The 12535-nt window shown below is 41.0% G+C and overlaps 1 long non-coding RNA gene across 1 annotated transcript in view; it reads right to left on the bottom strand.

Annotated features, from left to right (window-relative positions):
• Nucleotides 1-2664: 2664 nt before the first annotated feature.
• The window catches only part of LOC142452842 (uncharacterized), a 66557-nt gene continuing 56686 nt past the window's right edge, over nt 2665-12535 (bottom strand). The window contains exon 3 of the long non-coding RNA XR_012785347.1: nt 2665-2919. This is a non-coding gene — a long non-coding RNA (uncharacterized LOC142452842). The remainder of the gene's footprint in view (nt 2920-12535) is intronic.

Below are 12535 nucleotides of genomic sequence, written 5' to 3' on the forward strand. Positions count from 1 at the left end.
TGGCAAAAATCAGGCTTTTTTTGTTGCACAATGTTATACTATCTTTTCAAAAGCCCTAAATAAAAAGCTTGATTAACAGTCTTATCTGCTGGAACAAACTCCAAATGCATTACAAGTCGACATTTTCATCTCTTTGGGAAGTTGATAGATGCCCAGAATGAGGTTTGTCATCAGTCAAAATTTCCCTTTTTTTGAAATGAGAAAATCACTCATACACTTGAGTTTTCCCATAGCACTGTCCCTGTAAGCTGTGTTCAACATCACAACAGATTCTGTGGCATTTTTCCTGAGCATGAAACAAAATTTCACAGCCACGCACTGTTCTCTTAAATTAATCATCACAAAAATACAAGGTTCAAATGAAACTGCTTTTACAAAAAATTCCATTGTGACCAAGGAGAACCTTCCCAGACTAGGCCACTGGATCCACTAACTCAAAGCCAGTTGCTGGATGCTCGCCTAGTGGGAAAAACGTGAGCTATGAAAGCTCTACTCCACACAGCACAATTCCAAGTTGGGGGGTGCTGTCCCCTCATATAAGCCTTAGCAGAGCAATAAGAATTCAAGAGGGCACATAAGTATTCAGATTATTTTATTCTTCTGTGTGTATATTTATTCTTCTAGATTTCCCTAGTTATGGACAATGAGATATTTCTTAACTTCCTGTTGGGTGAGAAAAACAAACCCCGATTTTTAAAATTCCTTTTAATAGAGCATTCTCTCAGTTGTAGATGAGAGCCTATATTTCTGTGTGTATATCCTTATTTGTATGCATATATTGTATAATCTAATACAGACTCTCTAAAAAGAACTGAAAAATGTGTTTAACAAGTTCTTATAAGCTAATTTTTATTAGCTTGAATTATAAACCCTAGATTATAAATTGGCACACATGAAAGTGTTAGCTGAACCTAAACAACTATCACAAAATGTTGAAAAGCTCACACATTTTAAGAGGTGATAATTCAATCATTCAACAAATACATGCATTTATCTAGTGCACTCTAGCTGGAGAAGCCGTATGAGGCACCCCAGAGAGACGGCCATCAACAAGTCAGATGAATTTCTTCACTAATGGAGCTTACCTACTGGTGAGATGGTTAATAAATTCACAAATATCATCTATCCGTGTGAGGAACCCTGGTGATTTAGTAGTTATTCACTGGGCTGTGATCTGCATGGTCCACAGTAGAAAACCACCAGCAGTCCTGCAGGAGAAAGACTGGGCTTTCTACTCCTGTAAACAGTTACAGTCTCAGAAACCCACGATAGTTTCACTATGATTCAATATTGACTCGATGGCAGTGAGTTTATTTTTTTTAATATCCATGATGTTATATATTGGCTTGAATATCCCTAAAAGATATGTTGAAGTCCTAAACTTAGTACTTTTTAACATGATTTTGTTTGGAAATAAGGTTTTTAAGATAAAGCAAAGTGAGACCTCATCACATTCAAGTGATTTCCTAGGAAAGAAGAGAACAAACCAGAGTCAGAGGGATAGTGTGCGTGTGATGGCAGAGCAAATGCAGCTGCAAGCCAAGAACACCAGAGTTCATCAGGAGTCCCTGAGAGCAGGAGAGAGGCATGGAACTGTTTCTCTCCCAGAGCTCTCAGGAAAAATCACCATCGTCAAATTGGATTGGATTTCTATTTGGGTCACTCTGATCTGGATTTCTAATCCTCATAACTCTAATACAATACATGTTTGTTCTTATGAGCCACCCTGTTTGTGGTATTTGTTATAGCGGTTCTAGGAAACTAAGACACTGATATAATTGCTCAGTTAATATGAGGTTATATTACAGTATTATGGTCCAATAGTATCCTTTTTATTGCCTTAGAAAAATTTGAGCTACAAGGTTTATAATATAGGTTCAGACTTTTCTGATAAACAAGACAACCATAAACAACAGCCTTGAGTACTCAGATATTATAACCACGATTACTGAAACTTAACCCCAAAATGTAGTAGTATAGTCTCCTTATTTTTAAAAAAAATTGTAAAAGAAATGCAGAGATACAACAGAAGATGGTCATGTGAAGAGATCAGTGCTAGACTACTACAAACCGAGGATAAATAGATTCCAGAAGAAGCTGGAGTAAAATAAACTCGGAATGAATGAGAGTCCTTGGACAGAGCATGAAAATGCAAATTATATGAACTCATTTCTACCCTCCAGAACCTGAAGAAAATAAATTTCTGTTGTTTGAAGCAGCCAGGACGTGGTAATTTAAATATAAACCAGTCCAGTTGCTGTGGATTCAAATGTGATGCATGATGCCTCCATATGTGTCAGAGTAAAACCAGGTTGTTCAATGCCTCTTTTTAGTAGTGGATCGCCAGGCCTTTCTTCAAACATTCAACATTTTGGTCAGCAGTTGAGCATATTAACATTTGTAAATTTAATTAGATTGTTGTTAATAACAAGGTGAAAAATCAAAGCACTCCAGTTACTCCACATTCATTGAAGGTACTCAGTCGGGCTGAGACTTAGGGATGAAAAAAAAACAACAACAACATAGTAGGGTGTCAATCAATTGAAAAGGCTGCTATTTCCAAGAATAGCAATCACCAACCAAACCAAATCACTTTTTCTAAGGTGTGTTAGTCTGGGTCTACTACAGAAACAAATCCAGAGGAAGTCATATGAGTGTAAGAAAGAGTTTTATATAAAAGAGCTATTGTACATTAAGAAAACATGCCAGCTCAGTGCAGGTTAAGTCCATAAATCTGATATTAGCCCATTTGTCCATTACAAGTCTATAACTTATTCTTCAGACTTATGCTGCACATGCAATGAGGCTGAATGCAGGAAGATCCCAGGCTGGTGGGTGAAAAGTCTTATGGATCCAATGGTGGTAGAAGCATTTCCAGGGCTCTGGCTGGCATCAGCGTGGCTCCATGTGGCTTGTCAGCTGGAATGTGAAGCAGAGAGAGAGTGTGTCTCAGGGAAGAGGAGAGGAAATTTCCAGTATCTAATGAGAAGGCCACATCCACAAGGAGGCATCATGCTGTGACCTGACAGGCTAGACTCCACCCCTTCACTCTTAATATTCTCAAGTTGACGTGAGATTATGTAACTACCACGCAAGGTAATTTGGCATACAAGAACGGAACACTACCACACCATTAGAAGTCCTGGTGTAGAGGGTGCATGTAAGTCTTCTAGCCACCAGTCAGCAGTTCAATCCCATCAGCCACTCATTGGGGAAAAAATGAGATTTCCTGCTCCCATAAAGATGTACTGTTTCAGAAACCCGCAGGAGCAATTCTCCTCAGTCCTGTTGGGTCACCAGAAGTCATAATTGACTTGACAACTGTGGGTATGAATTTACCACACCACTGAACTGAATAAACCCAAATATGTCTTTCACAATAATGTTTAGCAAGCTGAAGAGGATAGAACCCTGAAAAGTTTTCTAATTGGAACTGAAAACAAAGATAAAGAAAAACTAAAATCGGCTAGATTCTCAAGATTTCTATTTAGATGCTAAGAGACGTAAGAAAACAGGTGGAAGTCAGCTACCTTCATCAACCAAGTATGGCAGTAGCATTTTTAAAGGAAGAAATAAGTTCACAACGTACACTTAAAGCAAAATTCTAAGAGAATTTCACTTTTAACCAAGGAAAGGGAGCTTAGAAGCAATAAGCAAATGAGATGTCACATCAAAGTGATTCTACTTAACACAGAGGTGAAAGGACCCTTGAAACACTGGCACGTAGTTCTCCGTTATATCAGTGAGGAAAGAGAAGTACAGAAAAGGTATGACTTGTCCAGACACACTGCCAATTAGGAAAAGCCTGAAATCCCATTCCTAGGATTTCCAATCTGGGGCTCTCCCCTTTCACAATACAACGTTTCTTGGCAAACGTCCATTGATAATATAACCCAGTAGTCTTTGGTTTTATTAGAGAATTTGGAGTAGATATATTACCTTTTCTGAGTTGTAAAACGCAGATATTTTAGGTATTTGACTTGAATGGGATAATTTTCCAGAACTAGCAATTAATAAAAGTTGATTTACTAAGGACTGGAATCTTTGTGGTCCTGTGGTGTTTGGGCTGCTAACCGAAAGGTCAACAACAGCTCATACCCAGCAACCACGCTGCAGGAGGAAGATGCTGCTCTCTGCTCTTGTGAAGATATTTGTAGGGGGCCCTGATGGTGTAATGGGATACCAACACGTCAGTAGTTCAAACCTACCAGCTGCTCAATGGGAGAAAGATGAGGTTTCTGTTCCTGCACAGATTTATAGGCTTGCAAACCAAACGGGCCGTGTTCTGGTTTTTTGTAATACAGGTTTCTATGGGTCAGGATTAACTCCACAGCAGTGGAATTTGAAGGTTATATTGCTTAGCATTTTTATAAAAATGTCCACTCTCAGAAGAAAGTGCAGGTAGTTCAATGAACAGCTACCAGACACAGATCCTCTGGTGAGGATCATTTAAGGGCAAAGCAGAGTCTGTGCTCTTAGACTAAAAGCGTGGGACAAAGGACTGTGGAAAAACATTTCAGCTCTTTACAAAGATGGCAGGGAAGATAGAGAAGGAAGCCCCGCCCCTCCAGAGCGGAAGCCAAAGCAAAGGTGTTAAAGGCCAAGAAGGCCGTGCTGCAAGGCATCCATAACTAAAAAAAATAATAATAATATCTGCACCTCGCCCACCTTCCCACAGCCCTAAACCCTGAGGCTAAGAAGGCAGCCCAAATACCCTTGGTAGAGCGCTCCCAGGAGAAATCAGTTGAACCACTAGGCTGTCATCAAGTTCCCCTTGACCATGGAGTCCACCATGAAGATCAAAGATAACCTCACACTGTGTTCATAGTGGATGTCAAGGCTAACAAGCACCAGATCAAACAGGCTGTGAAAAAGCTCTATGATATTGATGTAGCCAAGGTCAACCCCTTAATCAGGCCTGGTGGCTAGAAAAAGGCATATGCTCTATTGGCTCGACTATGATGCTTTAGGATGCCAACAAAATCAGACTCATCTAAACTGAGTCCAAGTGACTGATGCTAAATATAAGCTTTTTCAATACATAAAAAATTAAGCAAAAAGCAAAAATTTCAAAGCCAGTGTACATATATCATATTTTAATTTTCAAAGTTTAGTGACCTATAAGGTGGTATGAAGTATGATCCTCCATCCACCATCCCCAAAGCAGGCAAGCTTTTTCTGTAGGACATTTAGTAAATATTTTAGGGTTTATGAGCCAGATTACCTTTGCTGCAGCTACTCGACTTTATGATGATAGTGTTAAAATATCCATAGACAAAACCCAGATGAATGGTTTTGGCAGTGTTCCCATAGTAACTTATTCACAAAAGCAGATGGTGGGTCAAATTTGGCCCATCGTTATAGTTTGCTCACCCCTGTGTTACTGAGTTTAAGAAAAGTCTTACTGATGTTTTTTTTAGTAAGACTTTCCATCTTAATTCTTTCTCGTCGGGGCCCAGAAGTATTTAGATTTTCCCTCCTGATAAGCCCTTGAAATTTATATTTTCTTCATTCTCTTGATTCTTCCTTTGAGAACTGAACAAATTTTGCACTTGCTTTATTTTTTTTATTATTTTATTGGGGGCTCGTACAATTCTTATCACAATCCATACATACATCCATTGTGTTAAGAACATATGTACTTTTGTTGCCAGCATCATTCTCAAAACATTTGCCTTCTACTTGAGCCCTTAATATCTGCAGCTCATTTTCCCCCTCCCTCCCCACTGCCCCCTACCTCATGAATCTTTCATCATTCATAAATTAATATTATTTTGTCATAGATTACACTGTCTGACATCTCCCCCCACCTCATTCTCTGCTGTCGCTCCCTCCCCCAGGGAGGAGGCTATACATAGATTCCTGTAATCAGTTCCCCCTTTCTACCCCACATTCTCTCCACCCTCCAGGCATTGCCACTCTCACCACTAGTTCTGGAGGAGTCATCTTTCCTGGATTCCCTGTGTTTCCAGTTGCTATCTGTGCCTATGTACATCCTCTGGTCTAGCCAGATTTGTGAGGTAGAATTGGGATTATGATAGTTGTAGGGGGGTGCGGGGAGGAAGTATTTAAGAACAAGAGGAAAGTTATGTTTCATCGTTGCTACCCTGCACCCTGCCTGGTTCATCTCCTCTCCACAACCTTTCAGTAAGGGGTGTCCAGTTGACTACCATTGGGCTTTAAGTCTCCACTCTGCACTCACCCACATTTTCAATGACATAACAGGCTGGTGTTTCTTCCATGTGGCTTCTGAACTAGATAGCCACTTGTTTATCTTCGAACCTTTAAGACCCCAGACCCTATATGTTTTGATAGCTGGGCACCATCAGCTTTTTCACCACATTTGCTTATGCACATGTTTGTCTTCATTGATCATATCAGGGAGGTGGGCACCCATTGATATGATTTTTAGTTCTTTGATGTCTGATAACTGGTCCCTTCTGCACCTTGTGGTCAGAGAGGCTGGTGTGCTTCTTCCATGCGTGCTTTGATGCTTCTCAGCTAGACAGTCACTTGTTTATCCTCAAGGCTTTAAGACTGCAGATGCTATATCTTTTGATAGCCGGGCACCATCAGCTTTCTTCACCACATTTGCTTCTACACACATTTTTCTTCAGCAATCATGTAGGGAAGGTGTGCATCCTGGAATGCCAATTTAATAGAACAAAGTGTTCTTGCATTGAGTAAGTGCTTGAGTGGAGGCCCAATGTCCATCTGCCACCTTAGTACTAAACCTTTAAATATATGCACATAGATCTGTTTCTCTACACTTAAATAAATATATTTATATATGTACATTCCAGTCTTTAGACAGGGCTGTGGGAACACCCCAGTGCCCCCCTCCAAGCCCCTGCTGCAGTGCTATATACCGCACAAGGCAAGTACACCAGCAAACTCCAGCACCCAAGTGACCCCTGGCCACGGGCGCAATCTTGCTTTTGAAGTAATCCCACACAGCATCTGTGGAATCTTACATCAAATGGGTGCACCACTACGTTACCTTGAGTAAGAGTTGAAACTCCTCCAGCCTCACGGACAGGTGATCAATCTCAGTTATCTCCTTACCTACTACTCTATTTTTTCTCTCTTTATTCACTAGCCCTTCTAACTTCCCCACTGCACTGAGTACTCAGTCTCAACGAGCTCAGGTTTGTGTTGGGGTTTTATTTTCTCTCTTTCTTCTTTTTCCCTTCTTTTTTCCCTCTTTTTCCTCTTCTCTCCCACTCTGTCCTATCATATGCCACTACTGGATTCCAGGTCACTACTCTCCACTTAAGGCAAATGAACCCAAATAGCAGGAGGAACTCCAGCCTGCCCTCCGTGGGAGTGCTCTACACCACACAAGGCAGCTGGGACAAACACCTACACTGCGCTGCGCTGCTGAAGAAACCCCTGTCAGACCTCTAAGGCAATCTCGTCAACTAGGGCAATTCTGCCCAGCACCACTGAGTTCCGGCATTAAAGGGCACACCAACCTGCCATTGTGGGGCAGGGTCTAAACCCCTCGGGCCCCACAGTCAAGCAATCAGGGATCAGCTATCTCTTTATTCTTTATTTCCTCCTTCTCTCTCTCCTCCCTCTTTACCATCACAGCCAATCGTAGTGAACTCAGTTGGGTTTATTTCCTTCTTTCCCTTTATTCTCTTTTTCTTTCTTTCCTCTTTCTGTCTTTGTTCTCTTCGCCTCTCTCTCTGCTTGTATGATTCTCTCTGCTCCCTCTCATAACTTTCACATGCCACTGCTGGTTCCCAGACCCTTACACTCAGCCTAGGGCAACCCTGTCCTCCCAGTGGGCAGCCTGACCCCTCAGACAGTGCTGCACACAGGACGAGTCAGTGCTACACACAGCACAGCACAGGGGCAGCTATCTCTTTAACTATTTTTAAAATTCTCTCTCCTTCTCCTTCCTTTTCTCTTTTTTCTTTCATTGTGCTCTTGTGACGAGTTTTCTTCGTTTCTCCTCCCCTTCAAGCTCTTCTCTATTTCCTACCACCGCCTCAACAGATTTAGTTCTCCTTTTTAGTCCTTTTCTTTTCCTTCATTCCCTTTTTTTTTTTTTTTTACTGTTTTCACCTTTGTTTACTCTGTCCATTTTAGTTGTGCGTGGGTGAGTGGGTGTCAGTTTGCTTGGCATTATTGCCCCAGTCTGTGTCTTCCTCTTTCTCTTTTTCTTCTCCTTTCACTCTCTTTCCTGTCACAAGACACTAGCCGCCTCCAGGCCACTCCGCTCTGCATAGGGCAACTCTGAAGGCCCAACTGGGGGAGTTCTACCCGCATTTATTGGTTTGGCAAGCAGCTGGGGAATTCACACTGGTCCTCTCCCACACACCAAGCAGCAGGGGGTTCTCCCCTAAAAAAGTGGGGGCATCCCCAGCCTAAATCCTGAGACCCTACAAGTGACTGGGGGAAACACCTGACCACCACTTGTGGGACTCCACGCTACTGCGGGAACATCCACCCAACCTCCAATCTCTGTCTGTGATAATTCCCCTGCCAGCTACAGAGCTCTATACCAAGGAGGGTATACCCACATGCCCCCCTCAGCACTACAGCTGCAGAGAAAAACACCACAGGACAGCCGAGGTGCTCCAAGAACTGTGAAGCCTACTTAGAGATAGGCCAGAGAAGCAATGCCATCATGGGCCCACAACAACCCGACCAGTGTCACATGAGAGGAATACACAACACACATTCCAAGTAATAGAATTCTGGACAGCTAGGATAAGAGTGAAGCCACAGGAAGATTTAGCGATAGCCTGACCCCCGAAGTGCTCATACAAATCCCCCAAGAGAGAGTCCAGGGATCTTTGACTCAGGAAGATGGCTCCAGGCTCCTCTAAAACAACACGTAAACAGCAACCAGTTCTAACAGTTTCAATGAAAAAGCTCTTGCTTTATTATGATTCTTTTCTAAAAACAACCGAAAATATATGTTATAGTTATAGTGACCATCCTTTACACTAGTGCTATATGATTCACATATATGTTGTGGTAGTTAGGGATTATGCCAACTAGACACTCCTCACTAGTGATAGAGCCAAACCTGTCAATGAAGTCGCAGCCTGATACCTATATGCAAATTATATGTATTTTTGAGGTCTATTTTAAAAATATAGGCCTTGATACTGTAATGGGAACACCAACAAGCCAAGGTGAATGCATATTTTTTTCTTTAAAAAAAGAAAAATATTTGAAAATGGGTCAATTATTATTAAGGACACTTTCACTTGGTTCTCCAGTGTGATGAATCTCTATTCATTCTTGTGCTTCTATGTATCTAGTGGTGAGTCATTTGCTAATTATTTTTTATAATATTACTTAGAACTCTGAGAAGCAGTTATGGCATGACGAATTATGGCTACCAAAGCTTCTGGAAAATAAAAAGAGATTGCTGCCATGTTTGTTGCCAACTAAAAAATAAAACAAACATAAAGATGGAAGCAAACATATTGAGACATATTCTCTTTTCATCATGAATTCAAACCAAAACAAAATAGTTTGGCCCAAATTTTTTAGGGGGCATGCTGACATTTCACATTCCCAGTTCAGCAATTTAGAAAAAATGTATATACTTGGTTCTGATGAAAGCCAGCTCACTTATTTTGGAGGAAGAAACTGAATTGACTCAACAGCAGTGAATGACCACATTAATATTTGGATTCTGTTCAAGATTCTGTTAATTAGCATGGTTCATTACAATTTAATGTTTGATTCAATTCCCTATTTTTCAAATGTTCATTTTATCAATCATGGTTCAAAGAAGAAAAACAGTATTGACCATTGCCAGAGGGAAAATAGTGTCATCTAGATAATGGCTTTTTAAGAAATCATAATCTCATTAGGGAGCAAATTAAGTATAGCCTTTTTTTTGGTAACATTATTGAGAGTACATAAAGCTGCCTGCTTTCAACAAGAACCACTTAGAATAATCACCAGACATCCCTTCAATTAAATATTGGTCCTAATCTTCTTCTTCCAAAACAACTAAATGAAAAATAACTAAACCTCTTCAGAAAATCAGACACTAGAAAATTCTTGCTCTTTGCTCCTTTTTATGAAATAAGATTGTGCATTGTAATATTATATATAAATTTTTAGACATAGTAATACACAAGTGATTTGACAAATTGTGGAAGTTATAAACAATATCATTAGTATCACAAAAAGTTAAAAAAAATTTTAAGGTAATCAAAAGATGGTTGCAACAGAACAAAGGGAACCACCAGAAATCTGAGCTGGATTCAGAATAGAACACAGAATGGGGGTTATCACTGCTGGGGTCAGATAGCTTCGGGCTGAAAGCGAAAAATACAAGGAAGGTGTTTACCTGTGTTTCAATGACTATGTAAGAGCAACCAACTATGTAGATCATAACAAATACTGTATAACATTTGGAAGAATGGGATTCTAGAACACTCACTGTGCTTATGTGGAACACCTACACATAGACAAAGAGGCAGTCCTTGGAAAAGTGTAAGAGACTCCTGTGTGGTGAAAGTCAAGAAAAATGTGCACCAGGGCTATCTCCTTTCACCATACTTCTTCAATCTACATGCCGAACAATTCAAGAAGCTGGACACTAGGAAGTAGAGCATAGCATCCATGTAGGAGACAGACTGCTGTATGCCGACGATATCCTTGTGTGCTGAAAGGTAAGAGGACGTGAAGCACTTACTGATGAAGATAAAATACCCTAACTTTCAGTATGGATTACACCTCAACATAAAGAAAAAAATCTATCTCCTCGGAGTTAAGTTAATAAGCAACATGATAAATGGAGAAAATACTGGAATTGTCAAAGGTTTCACTTTATTAGGATTCAAAATCAATGTCCATGGAAGCAACAGTCAGAAAGAAAACCAAATGACATATTACATGGGGCAATTGTGCTGCAGGAGACTTCTATTTTTAAGGGGTAAGAAGCAAAGCTGTCACTAACATGCACCTGGCCCAACTCACCTCATATCTAGGTGAAGCCCGGATACTACTAGATAAGAGAAACCACAGAAAAATTAAGGCATCTATGACACAGAATATTGAATAAACCATTGAATTCCAAAAGAACAAATCTGTTTTGGAAAAAGTAAAGCCAGAATGTTCCTTAGGAGGAAGATTTGCGAGACTTCCCCTCACAGACATGGATACTTTATCAGGACATTTTTTGTCTCATAGAGTGTCAATGAAAGGAAGACCCTTGATGAGATGGATGACACAAGGGTTACAGCCCTGGGCTCAATCAAACAGTGGTTAGGAGTGTAGTGAAGAAATAGGCAGTGTTTAATGCAATGGTACAACCAGTTGCCATGTATCAGAATTGGCATGACAGTGCCTAGCAACAAACAACAGAAATGTCACCAGAAATATATTCAATTTACACATTTCTAGCAATATCCTATTGATAACACCATATATATTTTCTACCAGAATAGACACTTTCTCTATGACTCTCCTAGCTTCCTTCTGTGCCCTCACAAAAATTGCCTTGGAAGTTCATAATTCTACCAACAATCTTTTTGGAGCAATCTAGTCTGTATGTGCTATCGCCGAGTTGATCCTGACTCCTTTCAGGCAGAGACCTGCCACAGTGCATTTCTGGGATTCCTGTAACTCTTCACAGGAGCACAAAGCCTCATCTTGCTCCCCTGGGGAAGCTGGTGTTTTCCAGTTGCTGACATTGTGGTTAGCAACACAACACGTGACCACGGAGCCACACGTGTTCCTCTCTTGCACACCTTGCACCTCTGCCAGCCTCCACCCACTACCCAATTCCAAAGCTGCTTCCACATTTCACTCCTCCTCCAGGGACTCTTTCAGTTCAAGTACTGTCATAGGTGTCTAATTTTCATGGAATAGAAACTCACAAGTGGGTGACTTTAACAACAGAATTTTACTCTCACATTCTAGGAAGCTAGAAGTCTGAACTCAGGCCACCAGCTCTGGCTTCTCCCTGGCTCCTTGGAGAGCACCACGTGGGTTGGCGTCAATCTTCTTTAATGGCTGCTTCCTAGCCTGCTCCTTTTTACCTCAAAAGATATCAACTAAGAATGTGTCCTGTACTCTAACATGACAAAGACACCCCACACCAAATGTGACTATCACGATTATTAACCACACCATGTTTTAGGAAACTCCTCGGGCGTTCTAGACTTGAACTTCCACACTCTATTCTATTGCACAGAGTAAGGCTAAAAAGATATGGTAAGTAACTGCTGCTTGCCCTATCCACTGGACGCCATCTCCTCGAACACACCGTGTGTTGCCGAGAGAACTACTCATAGCACTCCCTTGGTAGTGATCTCAACAGAGCACATTAGCATGACTTTTAGATACTGTATATGCTCTTGTATAAGCTGAGTTTTTCAGCACAAAAAATGTGCTGCAAAACTGTGGTTCGGCTTATACACAGGTCAGTGGTACCCCAGCGAGGTGTAACATCTCCCTGGGGCCACCAGAGATAACGGAACAAGCACCTGTTATCTCGTGGGTGATTGCCATTTCTCCGCTGTTCATTCAAAACCCCACTGACACTGCAGGG

This window comes from Tenrec ecaudatus, chromosome 7, assembly GCF_050624435.1.
Source record: "Tenrec ecaudatus isolate mTenEca1 chromosome 7, mTenEca1.hap1, whole genome shotgun sequence".
In the NCBI taxonomy this organism is placed as follows: Eukaryota; Metazoa; Chordata; class Mammalia; order Afrosoricida; family Tenrecidae; genus Tenrec; species Tenrec ecaudatus.